Source organism: Acomys minous, assembly GCF_964271855.1.
Source record: "Acomys minous genome assembly, chromosome: 7".
Classification (NCBI taxonomy): Eukaryota; Metazoa; Chordata; class Mammalia; order Rodentia; family Muridae; genus Acomys; species Acomys minous.
Genome location: NC_140488.1, coordinates 30,960,797 through 30,975,915, shown reverse-complemented (window position 1 = coordinate 30,975,915; position 15,119 = coordinate 30,960,797). Strand labels below are relative to the sequence as shown.

General features: G+C 44.2%; 2 pseudogenes across 2 annotated transcripts; one reads left to right on the top strand and one right to left on the bottom strand.

Annotated features, from left to right (window-relative positions):
- Nucleotides 1–202: 202 nt before the first annotated feature.
- Nucleotides 203–1,435, bottom strand: LOC311601140 (PWWP domain-containing DNA repair factor 4-like; annotated as a pseudogene). Its single transcript has one exon. The product of its transcript is annotated as a PWWP domain-containing DNA repair factor 4-like (transcript).
- A 3,637-nt stretch (nucleotides 1,436–5,072) lies between these two features.
- On the top strand, nucleotides 5,073–6,097 carry LOC311601360 (RNA-binding protein with serine-rich domain 1-like; annotated as a pseudogene). Its single transcript has one exon. The product of its transcript is annotated as an RNA-binding protein with serine-rich domain 1-like (transcript).
- Nucleotides 6,098–15,119: the final 9,022 nt, after the last annotated feature.

The following is a 15,119-nucleotide window of genomic DNA, read 5'->3' as shown; positions in this document are numbered from 1 at the left end:
GCTCTACACATCCTGAGCCCGAGTACCCAGAAGTCCTGAGGGCACGCCTCCCTGGAACCTCACCAGCCCTGTATGGAGTATTGCCTAGCTAGGCACACAGCCTTGCACTCTCTACAGGGACCCTATGCACCCAGACAGCACACCTGGTTCTTCATGACACCTTTTCTCAGACTTCCCCCATACTTCCTTGTCCTCGTCTCTGTCATCTCTCTAGGGTGCTATGGAAGCACACTTTGTCTCCTCTTGTCAGGGAGAGCAGGGCCTCATCTGCTTCCTTGGCTAATTCTTGCAAGTGGCTGGCCACGAGATACAACTGGTCATCATCCTCCAGGTAGGTCTCAATGCAGAAGACTTCCCTCTTAGATTTCCGGAGGTTGTCCAGCCACTTGGACTGTTTTCTTCCCTTCAAGATGTCCAGCAGGTGCTGGTCGGCCTCTTTCCCCATGAATATGAAGCTACGAGCTTCTTGTTGCTTCTGTCCCATGCAGCCCTCATGCGGTCAGGCAGGAGTTTCTTGTGGGGCCCCTTCCCAGCCAGGGCCGTCTCCTCTTCCCAAACTTCTAAGTCAGCATAGCTCACCTTGGGGAAGTCAATGTGCAGGTCGCCCTCTTGGATGGCCCTCCTTAGAGGGTAGCTGGCTCGGGCGGTGTAGTAGTCCATAAAGGAGCCCAGGGAGGAGCCACAGGCCAGGTTCTCTCTGTAGTGGTCGATCAGTGAGAAGCACCAGCCTATGCCATGGTCATACACTCTGCTGGCTCTTCTCAAGAGCTTTATCTTCTCCCTACAGTCCAGATGCTTCAGCTTGTGGAGAGGGACACGAATACCCCTGCGCTCAAGCTGCATGTTGCCCTCGATCAACAGCACCCTCGCCATCTTGTCGTGTTGGCTGATGCTTTGACCACCCCTGACCAGAAAGGTAGATTCTGAAATTGGAACCAGACCAGCATTCCTCATTCAATGGTATTCAGACCCTGGGCAGAAGAAGCCACCTTGGTGCCTTGGCTCTCTTCTTGAATTGTGGCCCCTCTCCTCTGGAACCTGATACTGGCCGCCTTTGAGTGCATTTGAGGTTCCACTTCTGGGACCCTGCCCAGGGGCCATAGCACATGGCTCTTCCTTTTTCTGCTAGCAAGTCTGAGTAACCTCCTTAGCCTCGGGATAGGAGGCACACAGGCTGCCAATACCCCTTTGCATCTGGCTTCATGGTCTCTGGGCTGGAGTCCTCCTTGTCCTCTGGGAGAGGGGTCTTCCTCTGGGCTCCAATAACCTGGATCTCTAGTCCTGCACACCATGCTCTTACTCCTGGCTTCCAGGATTTAGGGGAGGTGGAGATACACCACCACCTCCTCCTCCTCCTCCTCCTCCTCCTCCTTCTCCTCCTCCTCCTTGGTCCAGAGGCAGCCTGCTGCTCATTTTTAGCCAGGGCGCCCTCCATGGAGGGTGGGGCACCTTGATGCCTGTGCTTGGATGTGCTCAGCTTTCTCTTCCCTGGATTTCCAGCAGCCTTTCCTGCAGGTGCTGGGGACCTTGGCCACACTCTGCTGCCTCTTAGCACACTTCCTTGTGTTTCTAAGTGAGGGGGCCCAATGTGGGAACCAGGCCCGACTGGGCTGCCTGCCTGTCTTGCTGCTGCATGTCCTGTTTTTAGCAGCTTCCATGTCTGTGCTTATGTGGGTTAGCTAATCATGGCTACCTCTCTGAGAATGCACCTCTCCCTTCCTTGGGACTTTCCCTCATGTGCGCAATTACCTCTTGAGGGATTTCACCTGCGAGTGGCATTCCTGCTTTGCTGCCTATAATAAGGCTCTTTGGATGCTAAATAAAGGCCACCACTCTCCTAGCATGAAGGACCTGCTGTTTTATTGTGTGTTAAATCCGCAGTCCCTTGTCCTTGACTTGGTACCGCGGTGGCACAGGTGCCAACAGTGGAGGTTGCACCAAGATCAAGAAAGAAGGGAGGAAGCTGATGGATCGCTGGGAACTGGCACTTAACTGATTCGGCTACATTGGCCTGGGAGTCCCTTCAGCACTGACTACAACATGTGCTGCCATGTCTGGGTGCTGGGTCTACATGCTTGCAAGCAGTTTACTGACTGAGTTCTGACTCTAGACCCTGGTCTTCCCTGCACTATATTTGTTTTCAAAAACTCCCTAGATTCATATATTTGCTTACATAAAACACTAAGACCGTTCTGACCACACAAAAAAGTAGCATAAGATTTTGGGTTTTTGTTTTTGTTTTTGAGGTTTTGTTTGGTTGTTTGGTTGGTTGGTTGGTTTGGGTTTTTTTGTTGTTGTTGTTGTTGTTTTGTTTTGTTTTGTTTTTTTGTTTTGTTTTGTTTTGTTTTTGTTTCTGTTTTGTTTTGTTTTGGAGACAGGGTTTCTCTGTATAAGGCTATCCTGGAACTCTTTGTAGACCAGGCAGGTCTTGAACTCACAGCTATCCACCTGCCTCTGCCTCCAAGGTTTTGTGTGTGTGTGTGTGTGTGTGTGTGTGTGTGTTTTCTTTGTGTTTTGAGACAGGGTTTCTCTGTGTAGCTCTGGCTGTCCTAGAGCTCATTCTGTAGACCAGGCTGGCCTCGAAATCACAGAGATTTGCCTGCCCTGTCTCCCACATGCACCACCATGCCTGGCTAGCATGAGGGTTTTTTAAAATTTGTCCACCTTACATCCTGATTGTAGCCCCCTCCATCATTACCTCCCAACCCCACCCTTCCTCCCTCATACCATCTCCCTCCTTTAGTCCTCAGAAAGGGGAGCCCTTCTCCCTTAACATCTGACCTCAGCCTGTCAAGTCCCATCTGTACTACCTGTATCCTCTTCCTCTGTGGCCTAGCAAGACCACCCTGCCAGGAGGAAGTGATCAGTGTTGGGGGTTCAGAATCCATGTCAGAAGTAGTCCCTATTCCCTGTATTATGGAACCCACAAGAAGACTGTGTTACCTACTACATCTGAGCAGAGGGTCTAGGTCCACATCATACATGGTCCCTGGTTGGTGCAGCAGTCTCTGTATTATAGTGTAGTTATCCTGTATTATGTGGCTAATATCCGCTTATGAACAAGTACATACAATGTGTGTCTTTCTGGGTCTGGGTTACCTCACACAGGACAATCATTTCTAGTTCCATCCATTTGTCTGCAGATTTCAAGTTTTCCTTGTTTTTAATAGCTGAGTAGTATCCCATTGTGTAAATGTACCACAGTTTCTTTGTCCATTCTTCAGTAGATAGACATCTAGCTTGTTTCCATATTCTGGCTATTACAAATAAAGCTGCTCAGGCTGGAGAGATGGCTCAGAGGTTAAGAGCACTGACTGCTCTTCCAAAGGTCATGAGTTCAGTTCTCAGCAACCATATGGTGGCTCACAACCATCTATAATGAGATCTGCCCTCTTCTGGCTTGCAGGCAGAATGTTGTATACATAATAAATAAAGAAAATTTTACAATAAATAAATCTGCTATGAACATAGTTGTGCAAATGTTGATTGGTGCAGCATCTTTCGGGTATATGCCCAGAGTGGTATGGCTGGGTCTTGAGGTAGAATTATTCCCCATTTCCTGAGAAAGCGCCAGATTGATTTGCAAAGTGGTTGTACAAGTTTGCACTCCCACCAGCAATGGAGGAGTGTTCCCCCTTCTCCACATCCTCGCCAGCTATCACTTGAGTTGTTTTTGTTTCTGTATTTGGTTTTTTGAGACAGGGTTTCTCTGCGTGTACCTGGCTGTCCTGGACTCACTTTGTAGACCAAACTGGCCTCAAACTCACAGGGATCCACCTGCCTCTGACTCTTGAGTGTTCATGCTCGGCCCTCACTTGAGTTATTGATCTTAGCCATTCTGACGGGTGTAAGATCTGTTAGAGTCATTTTGATTTAGCATGAGGTTTTAAAAATGAGAATTTCAACATCTTTATGAATCAATGAGGGGGTAACATCTTTACAAAGTTCAGTCCTTTGATGTTGCTTTTAGTGAACTTTAGTTTCCCTTATACAGATGCCGCACTCATCCTTTCCTCATTGATTTATTTTATTTTTATGTTAGTTGGGTTTGTTTTAATGTCATGGGTGCCTGAGATAATTACCTTAAAATGAGGAAAGACACTTGTCTAGGGCCCATTACAGCAGATAGAAGAAAGCAGAAAGGGTTATTTTGGATTGTAGTTTTGGAGGAGATTTTGGCTTCATTTAGTTTGATTTGGTTGTTTGAGACAGGGTCTCATATAGTCTGGTCCTTACTTTCTGATCCTCCCAAGGGCTAAGAGTACAGGGGTGTACATTGGCACTGGAGGTCTCAGTCCATGGTAAACTTGGTTCCATTGTTTATGTGCCTGTGGCAAGGAGCATGTGGTAGAATAAGCTGTATATCTCATGGCAGCTACTGAGTGAAAGAAGAGGAAAAGGAAGGGACAGGGGTCCTTATATCCTATTGATGGGCACATTCTCAATGACCAGAAGGCTCGTCCTGTAAGTACAACCTCTACCACGTTTTACCACCTACAAATAGCAGCAAGTGGAGAATAAGCTTGTAGGGCAGAAGATTCTGAGAAACATTTTACATCCAAAAGTCTACCTCAGGGGCCTCAAAGTTCTGTGTTAATTGATTGATTGATTGACTTAATTTAATGTGCCTTGGTGTGAGGGTGTCAGATCACCTGAAAGTGGAGGTACAGATAGTTGTGAGCTACCCTGTGGGTGCTAGGAATTGAACTCGGGTCCTTTAGAAGAGCAGACAGTGTTCTTAGCCACTGAGCAATCTCTCCAGCTCTTGTGTTAAGATTTTGGCTCAGCTTGTTTCGTGACAAAAATATTCTTTTGGGACTAGAGAGATGTTTCAATGGTTTGGGGAGCACTTGCTACTCTTGTAGACAACCTGAATTTGGTCCGTAGCAACCACATGGAGGCTTAGATCCATCCTTAACTCCAGTGCCAGGGGACTAATGCCCCTTTCTTGTTCCACAAGCACGACTGTAGTGCACATATATACACACAGAAAGAAAACGCCAATATGCATAAAGTAAAAATGAATCTGTAAAAAGTTGTTAAAGTGTTAGAATGTGGAGGAGAGCAGGAGGAGGTGGCGGCCCTGGGAAGATGCTGCTCTTTGGCGTAAATTACAATTGATTAGGGATGGTTTTTCAGACTCAAGTTAGAAGAGAGAGTTCAGATAAGTGAGGCCGACATTGCTGCTTTGAACACTTCAGAAGGGGAAAATGGATTTATCAGGAGTGAAGAAAGAAGAGTTTACTAGGAGTCAAAGAAAATAATAAAAAGTCCAGCACTAGGGCTCCTTCTCCTATCAAACTCAAGGAGCCCTCTGAAGAGAAGGCCAAGGATCGCTCTAAAGATAAAGGGGCCACTAAAGAGTCATGCGAGAAGGACTGTGGCTGGGATAAGACTCGGAAGAGACACTGTGCTTCAAGTAGCAGCAGCAGGTCTTGCTTGGTCCAGCTCAACCTCCGGCTTGGGCTCCAGCGTCAGCACAGGCTCAAGCAGTGGCTCCAGCTTGTCCACTGCATCCAGGAGTTCAGGCAGTTCCAGCACATCTCGAAGCTCCAATTCTAGCAGCTCCACCGGCTCTCCGAGCCCATCTCAGCGTAGGCATGACAACAGGCAGCTTCTTGTTCCAAATCCAAGCCACCTAAAGAGAGGAAAAGGCAGAGCCCTTCACCTAAACCCACCAAAGTGCACTTTGGGAGGCTCACCAGGAATGTGACCAAGGATCATATGGAAATATTTTCTACTGATGGGAAAATTAAGATAATTGACATGCCTGTAGAGAGCATGCACCCTCATCCGTCCAAAGGCTATGCATGTGTGGAATGCGCGAATCCAGATGAAGCAGAGAAGGTGTTGAAGCACATGGCTGGAGGACAAATTGATGGCCAAGAGACCACTGCTACTGCTGTGTTGGCACCCCTGGCTTCGGCCACCCCCTGGCAGCGATTCAGCCCATCCAGGAGAATGCTCCCGCCTCCCATGTGGTGCAGGTCACCCCCAGGGGTGAGGAGAGGGTCTCACTCCCCGAGACGCAGGTCCCCTGTAAGTAGGAGGTCTCCGCAGCCACAGGAGCCGCTCCAGTTCCAAGTCCTCTCGATAAGCAAGGACATGGCTGCGTACCTCTGTAACTTATGTTCCCCGGCTCAGTTTTGTCCTTTCTCTAGCCAAATGAGGATCTGTAAGGAAGGACCCCTTTACCAGAGTAGGCTTTGAAGACAGCAGTTCAGAGACATTTCCTCTGCAAGAGGGTCCTGGCTGCTGAGGGACTGTAGACTCCGGATCCGCAGGGGTACCCTATAGTTTTCTGGCTAGAAAGTTTACCCTTTCCAGTTCTTGAGAGTCTGGTAGCAGAGCCAACAAGCAACAAGCCAACAATGCAAGCCTCCATATGGCAGCACACCGTTTTTCCACAGACGACCGAGAACCAGTCAGACAACCTGATCACACACCCCTGCTGCTGCTGTGCTGCATCTGAAAGGACCAAGCTGCTGTTCTGTAGGCCGGACCGTGTCCCTGCTGAGTGCTCTTCAACTTCTAGGGTTAAAAGCCTTCTTCATACATAGTTGTCTCGTGCCAGGCATCATGGCGCATGCCTTTAATCCTAGCTCTAGGGAGGTAGAGGCAGGTGCATCGCTGTGAGTTCGAGGCCAGCCTGGTCTATAAAAGTGAGTCCAGGGCAGGCAAGGCTACACAGAGAAACCCCGTCTCAAAAAATAAAACAAAGCGAAAACACCATACATACTTGTCTGTTCTGTCCCCATGTCTCTGTGTAGCCTTGGCTGTCCTAGACTCGCTCTGTAGATAAACTATCTCTCATTCCTTTTATTTTGAGACAGGGTTTCTCTGTGTAGCCTTAGCTGTCCTGGACTGCTTCTGCCTCCCCGAGTGCTAGGATTAAAGGTAAGCGCCACCAAAACCAGCTCTCTTACTGCTTTTGAAGTGAAAGCCATGGGTTTGTGTTTTTTGTAACATTGTTCACAGAGGAAGAAAAACAAAATGTTAAGTGTTTTCTGTCATATGATAAAATTAAGTTTAATACTTCTCTGTGTCTGTCTGTCTGTCTGTCTGTCTGTCTCTCTCTCTCTCTCTCTCTCTCTCTCTGTGTGTGTGTGTGTGTATGTATGTGCTATGAAAGCAGAACTGTCTACAGGGAGTCAGGGAAGCAGCAAGAGGCGGGAAACAGGGACAAAGAAGGGTATTGGAGGTGATCAAGAAAGTCCTTCTGATGACAGGTGAAATTTGAACAGAAACTTGGAGTTGGACAAGTATCTTACTTAGTACAGAACATGGCAAGCAGGGGCCAGGCAAGCCCCAAGGCACACACATACTTGGCCCATTTGAGGAATAGCCAGCAGCTAGCTGACTGCAGAGTTCCTGATAAGATCTAAACGGCAAGTAGGGAGTCAGTCATGTAAGTCTTCGATGGCCACAGGAAGAGTTTTAAATACGTTTTGATTTGGTTCAAAAGCCACAAGAGGGGGAGGGTGTTAAACAAAAGAACAAAATGTTTGATTCATTGTTTGATAAATTTGTGGTCAGTTGCCCTGCAGAGGTGGAGGTGTAGCCTGGGCTGTCCTGAGCTCACTTTGTAGACCAAGCCTGCCTTTGCCTCCCTGAGTGCTGGGATCACAGGCATGCACCACATTGCCCTGGCTCAAGATTTGGTTGTTTTTTTTTTTTCTTCCTTTCATTCCTTCTTTCTTTCATTCCTTCTTTTTATTTATTTATTTTTAAGGTCAGCAGTTTCAATGACAACAATTTGACAGATAACCCTGTCTACCCTAGTAATCTGGCTGAAACAGGTTCTTTTATTCTAATCTTAATTACTAAATAAGTGATACATAAGTAAGGGGATGGAGAGATGGCTCAGCAGTTAAGAGCAGGTATTCTTCTTCCTGAGGAGCAGAGTTCAAGTTCTGCCAGTCAAATCTCATGGCTCACACCACCTGCATTTCTCACTGCAGGAGATCCAAGTCCTTTGGTCACCACAAGCATCTGCACTTAGATGTACATATTCCCACAACACACACACACATATATACACACATTTTTAAAATTGAAATAATTTTTAAAAGAATAATTAATACACATTAATTCTTATACCATACTGGAAGGAGTAAATATTTCTCACATAAGCCTGTACGTGGTGACTGCATGAATAGAAATTAAAGAGGTTGTAGCAACATTCTAGAGGGTTCTGAGCTCTGTTTAAGATGTGGCCTACTGCTACTGAGCCCAGGCTGAAAAGAAGTGTTGCAGGGTGGAGTCCAGCTGTGAGTTGAAAAAGCAGATTATAGGTTCATGTCCTGACAACTGAGTAGACCAAGTCTACACACACACACACACACACACACACACACACACACACACACACACGTGCATACACATGCACTGGCACTGAGTACAGTGGTGCAAATTTCATTATATAAATATTTTGAAACTGTCAAACAATTTGTTTTGTAGAAAGCGCTTAGCTATGTAGCTCTGACTGCCTGGAACTTAGTGTGATGGTCTTGAAGTCACAAAGTTCTGCCTGTTTCTTTGTCTGAGTGCTGGGATTAAGGTGGTGTGCCACTACCCTTGGAGAATGTGTAGCCTCTCTCTTGACCTTGTAAGCTTCCTGCTTTTGCCTCTTCAGATATCTGTGTGCCATCACAACCGGTGAAAAAAATGGAGATACATTCTCATTGTGTGGTTCTGGTTGTCCTGGACCTGGCTATCTAGACCAGGCTAGCTTTGCACTCACAGAGTTCTGTCTGCGTCTGCCTCCTGCATGTTGAGATTAAAGACGCCACCACTGCCCAGATACCATACCTGGTTTAACTGCAAATATTTGGATTCACAATATAAAAAGAAAAATTTGCTAGACAGTGGTGGCTCATGCCTGTAATTCCAGCACTTGGAAGGCAGAGGCAGATGGATCTCTTTGAGTTTGAGGCCAGCCTGGTCTACAGAGTGAATTCTAGGTCAGCCGGGGCTATGCAGAGAAACCCTGTCTCAAAGCAGAAAAAGAAAGAAGAAAAAGAAGGAAGTAAAGAAGGACGAAGGGAAAAGAAAGAAAAAATGGCAATAGTAGGTTTTCGAATGCTCAATGACTAAAATGTATCACAAATATGAGATGTTTCTGGCAGTGCTTGCCTACGTTGTATTGTGCCTCTTCGCTTCTGTATGTTACTGTATAAACTGCAGTGTTTTGCTGTTGCTTTACTATTACATGTACATTTTCTGCTCTTAATGAACACGATGACTTATTTACAGAGAGCAAATCCTTCTAAGTATTTTCTTACCATTATTCATCACCATGTCAAGATCAAATGACTATATATTTGAGTTGCACTATGTTAGAATCTTTGATTTTTAAACTTGTTGTCTGGCTGGCAAGATGACTCAACAGGTAAAGGCACTTGCTGTTAAGCCTGGCAACCTGAGTTTGATCTCCAGGACCCACATATTAAAAAGGGACATCCTACTCCCAAAAGCTGCCCTTTGACCTCTATATGAGAATGACTTCCATATGTACGCAGTGGCACAGACATGAATCACACATACGTGTTCACAAAATAAATTTTTAAAATGTACCCAGCACTCGGATGCAGAGGCAGGCAGATCACTGTGAGTTCAAGGCCAGCCTGATCTACAAAGCAATTCCAGGACAGCCAAGATAACATAGAGAAATCTTGTCTCGAAAAAACAAAACAAAACAAAAAATGTAAAACATTGAAATAGCTATTTGAGTTGCTGATTTACTGAGTTTCACTTTTAAAAAAATCGATACATTTTGGCTTGTGTTTAGAACAAAACTGCCAATACTTCTGCCATTTTATACTATATATTTATACAAGGGGACAGTCCCAGCATGAGAAGTATAAAATCAAAGTATCAATCAACAGTTCAATAGTGACATAGAATAAATTTGAAATTAAAAAAAAACATTGCTAGGGGCATGGAGAGATGGTTTAGAGGTTAAGAGCACTGTCTGCTCTTCCAGAGGTCATAAGTCAACATGGTGGCACACAGCCATCTGTAATGAGATCTGATGCCCTCTTCTGGTGGGCAGGCACACATGCAGGCAGGACAATGTATACATAATAAATAAATAATCTGTTTTTAAACGGCGCTAGGACTAGTACTTGCTGCCAAGCCAGATGACCTGAGTTAGATTCAAGGATCCACCTGAAAAATGGGGAGAAGTGACTCCTTGTATTGTCCTCGGATGCCCCCACAAGGTCAGTGTCAGTTATATAGCTAAAACTCAGCCTGTACTATGCAAGACTCCATCTCATAAAGTGGCTGGAGAGATGTCTTAGTTGGCAAAGTACTTATTATACATGCATGAGGACAGAGAGAGAGAAGAGGGAGGGAGGGAGAGGGAGCAAGCCAACAGAAAATGGAATATATTTGCAAATATTAAATATGAAATGTATCTATGCATAAAGATTATTGAAAATAATCTGGATAAGGTGGCACAATCCTGTAATCCCAGGACTCAATACACAAACCTGGAAGGATTGTTGAAAGTTCAAGGCCATCTGGTATACATAGTAAGACACTGACTGTTGAAAGACCAAGATAAATAAATAAATTTTAAAAATCAATAAAAATGTAGAAATGGCCAGGCATGGTGGTTCACACATTTAATCCCAACACTTGGAAGGTAGAGATAGATTGATCTCTGTGAATTTGAGGTCAGCCAGGTATATATGTGACTCTGTCTCCCCAGCACTTGGGAGGTAGAGTCAGGCAGGTCTCCATGAGTTTGAGGCCAGCCTGGACTACATAGCAAGTTCCAGGACAGCCAGAGCTGTTACACAGAGAAACTCTGTCTCGAAAAATACAACAACAACAATAAAAATCCCAAAACAAAACAACAAAAAAGACTGTCTCAAAAAAAAAAGAGAGAGAGAGAGTATACAAATAGCTAATAAGGCTTGAAAATGTTCAACAGGAGTAATCATTAATGAAATACAAATGAAAATGTAATGGCATATTACCAGGATAGCTACAATTAAAAAATAACAAATGTTGAGGATGTGAACATATGGGTAGTGTCATACATTGCTGGTAGGAATGTAAAATGGTACAACTGCTTTGGTTTTTAGACATAGTCTCATGTATCGCAGACTTGCTTCAATCTTGCTATTTAACAACTATGGCCTTAAATTCCTGTTCCTTCTTCCTCCACTTCCCTAAATAATGAGATTACAGGCATGTACCACCACATATAGTTTATCTGGTACTGGGGAACCACAAGGTCCTCATGCATGCTAAGGAAGCATTCTACCAACTGGGCCATATGCCTAGTCTCTCATACAAGCCTGGTCTACAGAGTAAATTCTAGGACAGCCAGGGCTACGCAGAGAAACCCTGTCTCAAAGCAGAAAAAGAAATGAAATATCCCTTAACCATTCTTCAAAATGCCAAACATATGGCTCTTGTAAGTTATATTAATCCTATCTCAAGGTATATGCCCAAGATAAATAAAAACATGTTTGCAAAAGAAAAAAATGTGTGTACAAATCTTCATAGTGGCATTATTCATAATAGCAAAAATGGTGCTAGAGGATAGCTCAGGAATAAAATTTATGTGTATGATCTTCTATTCCCTGCACCAATAAAACAAAGTTCAGATAATAGCCAAGTACTGGAAATGGTCCAACATGTCCAGTAACTGATGTGTTGAGTAAGGAAAATGTGGACTATTTATACAATGGAAGATTATACAGTTATAAAAAGAATAAAACACTGATGATACATACTGTGTAGTGCACAGATAAACACTGAATAACTGTATCCAGAAAACAGTCCCCAAAGACCACATATATGACTCCATTTAAATGTTAGGCAGGAAATGTGAGAAAGAAGAAGCAGTTCTGTAGAGCACTACCACTAGCAAAACACACAATCACCAACAGTTTAGACTTGAAAGGAAAAAAGGGACCACCCTCACCAAGTGACTACAGAGAACATGGGTGAAACCTAGTGAATCAGAACACTCAATAAGAATCCAAAGGAGCCAAAAGTTGCACAGGACAGAACTAGGAATCTTGGGAAAGCAAGAATTGGCTGCTGGTGGAATAGCATCACATCCATCAGTCAAATGGCCACCCTCCTCCTCCAAAAGCTGGTGCTCAAGGAAACTGTACCTCACTGTACCAACAGAAGAGGGTGCTCTTTAGCCAATCAACCAAATAAGGCATGCAAATCTTGACCCCATAGCACTAGTACCACTGATCCAGTAAACCTGGGTATACTTTATTATGAAGAGAAAACAAAAACAAAAACAAAAACAAAAACACAGCGTCAGTATGAAGATACAATAAGGAAAGAGAAAAGCAATTTTTCATTACGTTGTTATTTTTAACTTGGGGGTGGGGTGGGCGGGCAAGGTCGTTCAGCTCATGAGTGGAGGTCAGAGGATAACTAGCCAAGACAGTTCTTTCCTTTTATTATGTAAGACCCAGGCTTCACAGTCAGGTTTTCAGACTCGGAGGCAAGCTCCTTGCCCCACCGGGCCATCTGCTCAGGCCTAATTTTATATTTCTCTTTCATTTCTTTATGCTTTGCTTGCTTTTGTTTTTGATACAAGATCTCATGAAGTCCATGATGACCTCAAACTTGATGTATAGCCAAGGACTACTATGAACCTCTGATTCTCCTGCGTCTACCTCCTGAGTGCTGGTACTAGATGCTTTTGGCAATACACTTTGCTGAGTCGAAACTTTTGTTTTTGGTTTTGGTTTTTTTCGAGACAGAGTGTTTTCTCTGTTAGCCTTGGTTGTCCTGGACTCTCTTTGCAGACCAGGCTGGCCTTGAACTCACAGTGATCCACCTGCCTCTGCCTTTCTATTGCTCAAAACTTTTTTTAAAGGCTTGTATATTTTTACTTTCTGTGTATGAGTGTTTTGCCTCATATATATCAGTGTGTGTGTGTGTGTGTGTGTGTGTGTGTGTGTGTGTGTGTGGTGCCTAGGAAAGCCAGAAGATGGAATTAGATTCTGTAGACCTGAAGTGACAGGTGGGTGTGAGCTGTCAAGTGGGTTCTGGGAATTAAACTCAGGTCTTCTGGAAGACCAAGTACTCTTAACTACTGGGCCATCTCTCCAAACTTTTTTATAGGTATATCTTTATTTATTTATTGTCTGTGTGTGGTATTGGGAATTGATGTCAAGGCCTTGCGCGTGTTAAGCAAGTGATCTACTTCTGGGCTTTACTCTAGTTTCTGAGAGTCAAAACTTTTCAGTGGATAAAAATAATCATCCTGTGAGAAAAAGAACCACAACACAGAGAAAAACAGACTAATTTCATTAATTAAGCAATATAACATGAAAGAACAAAACATGGGAAACTGGGGGTGCAGAGATGGTTCAGGGGCTAAGAGCCCTTGTTCTTGCAGAGAACCAAGGTTTGGTTTCTAGCATCGATATGATGCCTCACAACCATCTGTAATGCCAGTTCAGGATATCCAATGCCCTCTTCTGGATGCCACAGGCACAAGGCATGTGCAAACATGCATGCAAAAAACATTCATACAAATAAAATAAAAATAAAGAGGTACCTTTTTAAACAAACCACAAGAAATGAAAAAAAAAAGTCCATGATAGAAACAGGACAATGTGAAATGAATGCTAACTGAACTCAAGAAAGACAGTGAAGGGAAAAAGAAAATCATTCAGAAGAGAAGATTAAATTATAAGGTACTCAAGGCTTTTAAGGCTGTGGCAGGAGCATCGGGAATTCAAAGTCATTCTCAGCTACAGGCCAAGTTGAAGGCAAGGAGAGGCCACATGAGACTCTAAGTAAATGAATAACTAAAACATAGCACGAAGTCAAGACTAGTGGCATATGACTGTAATCCCAGCTACCTGGGAGGCCAAGGCAGGAAGCACATGTGTTTAAGGTCAGCTTCACCAATTCGCGAGACTCTTTCTCAAAATAAAATGGAACAGGGGGCTAAGGGTGCAAGGTAATAATGGAGCTACTTCGCTAGCCTACAGGAAAGACTGGGTTCAGTCCTCAGCCTGGCAAAACAAACACACAAACATGTAAAAGACACAAGGCATGCCAATGAAAAGAAGCTAAGAAAACCCAAACCAAGTCCAAGGAGTAAAGAAAAAAAAAGTGATCAGATCAGTGTATCCAAATGTCTTTACAAAACGCAGAAGCAAAACATGGCACAGAAGCTGTGTTTAAATTTATCCCAATTGAAGCAGACCTCTCAGGAAACTAAAGAACATCTAAATGTATGTACTAAAAGACCCTGCCACGTACTTGAGGACATCTGTAACGGAGGAAAACCCTCAATAAGCCTGCTAGCTTCCCTTGCTTTTAGTTGATTTAAAATTCCTAATTTTTGGAGGTCATGCAGCTGGGCAATATATTATTAGTCTCCCACTAGCCTTGCTGTCAACACCACTTCTGCTGTGTGGGTAATGAGGATAATGGTTGCCTAGGTTACTTTTCAGGAACATGGAGTCCACTTTTGCTGAAAGCACTGAGCCCTGCAGATGTCCAATGAGTGACTAACTCAGTAGAAAAGCTTGGCTTCTCTGCCTTCTGACTGCACGTCTCTTTGGCTGCCTTGACCTTTTGGGTCAGAGTGTTTCTTCTTGATTCTGCATGTAGATAGATGAACCATTTAAAAAGGAGGCTGTCCAGAACCTCACAAGGTTGATTTGACTTCAACTTACTGAATCTCTCCTCCCTTTCAAGAATGAGCACACCAAGATAAGAGTGATTAAGACAACATTGCATTCTAGGTTACTGGAACAACCCCTGGAGATGTTCAGGCATCAATTCTTTCCTCCCTATTGTCCCCAGCTCCTTCCTATAAAGCCAAAAGGCTCTCTAATATGACTTATGTTACCTTCCAGCTTCTTTCTTGTTTGTTTGTTTTGTTTGTTTGGTTGGTTTGGCTATTTCAAAACAGAGTTTCACTGTGTAGCCCTGGCTGTCCTGGAATTCACTTTGTAGACCAGGCCAGCCTTGAATTTACAGAGATATCGATGCCTCTGCCTCCCAAGTGCTGGAACAAAAGGTATGGGCCACTATGCCTGGCATCCTTCAGGTTCCTAGATTGCTAGTTTTCCACATAAATCTTTTTCCTTGCCTCAGCCACTGGTCCT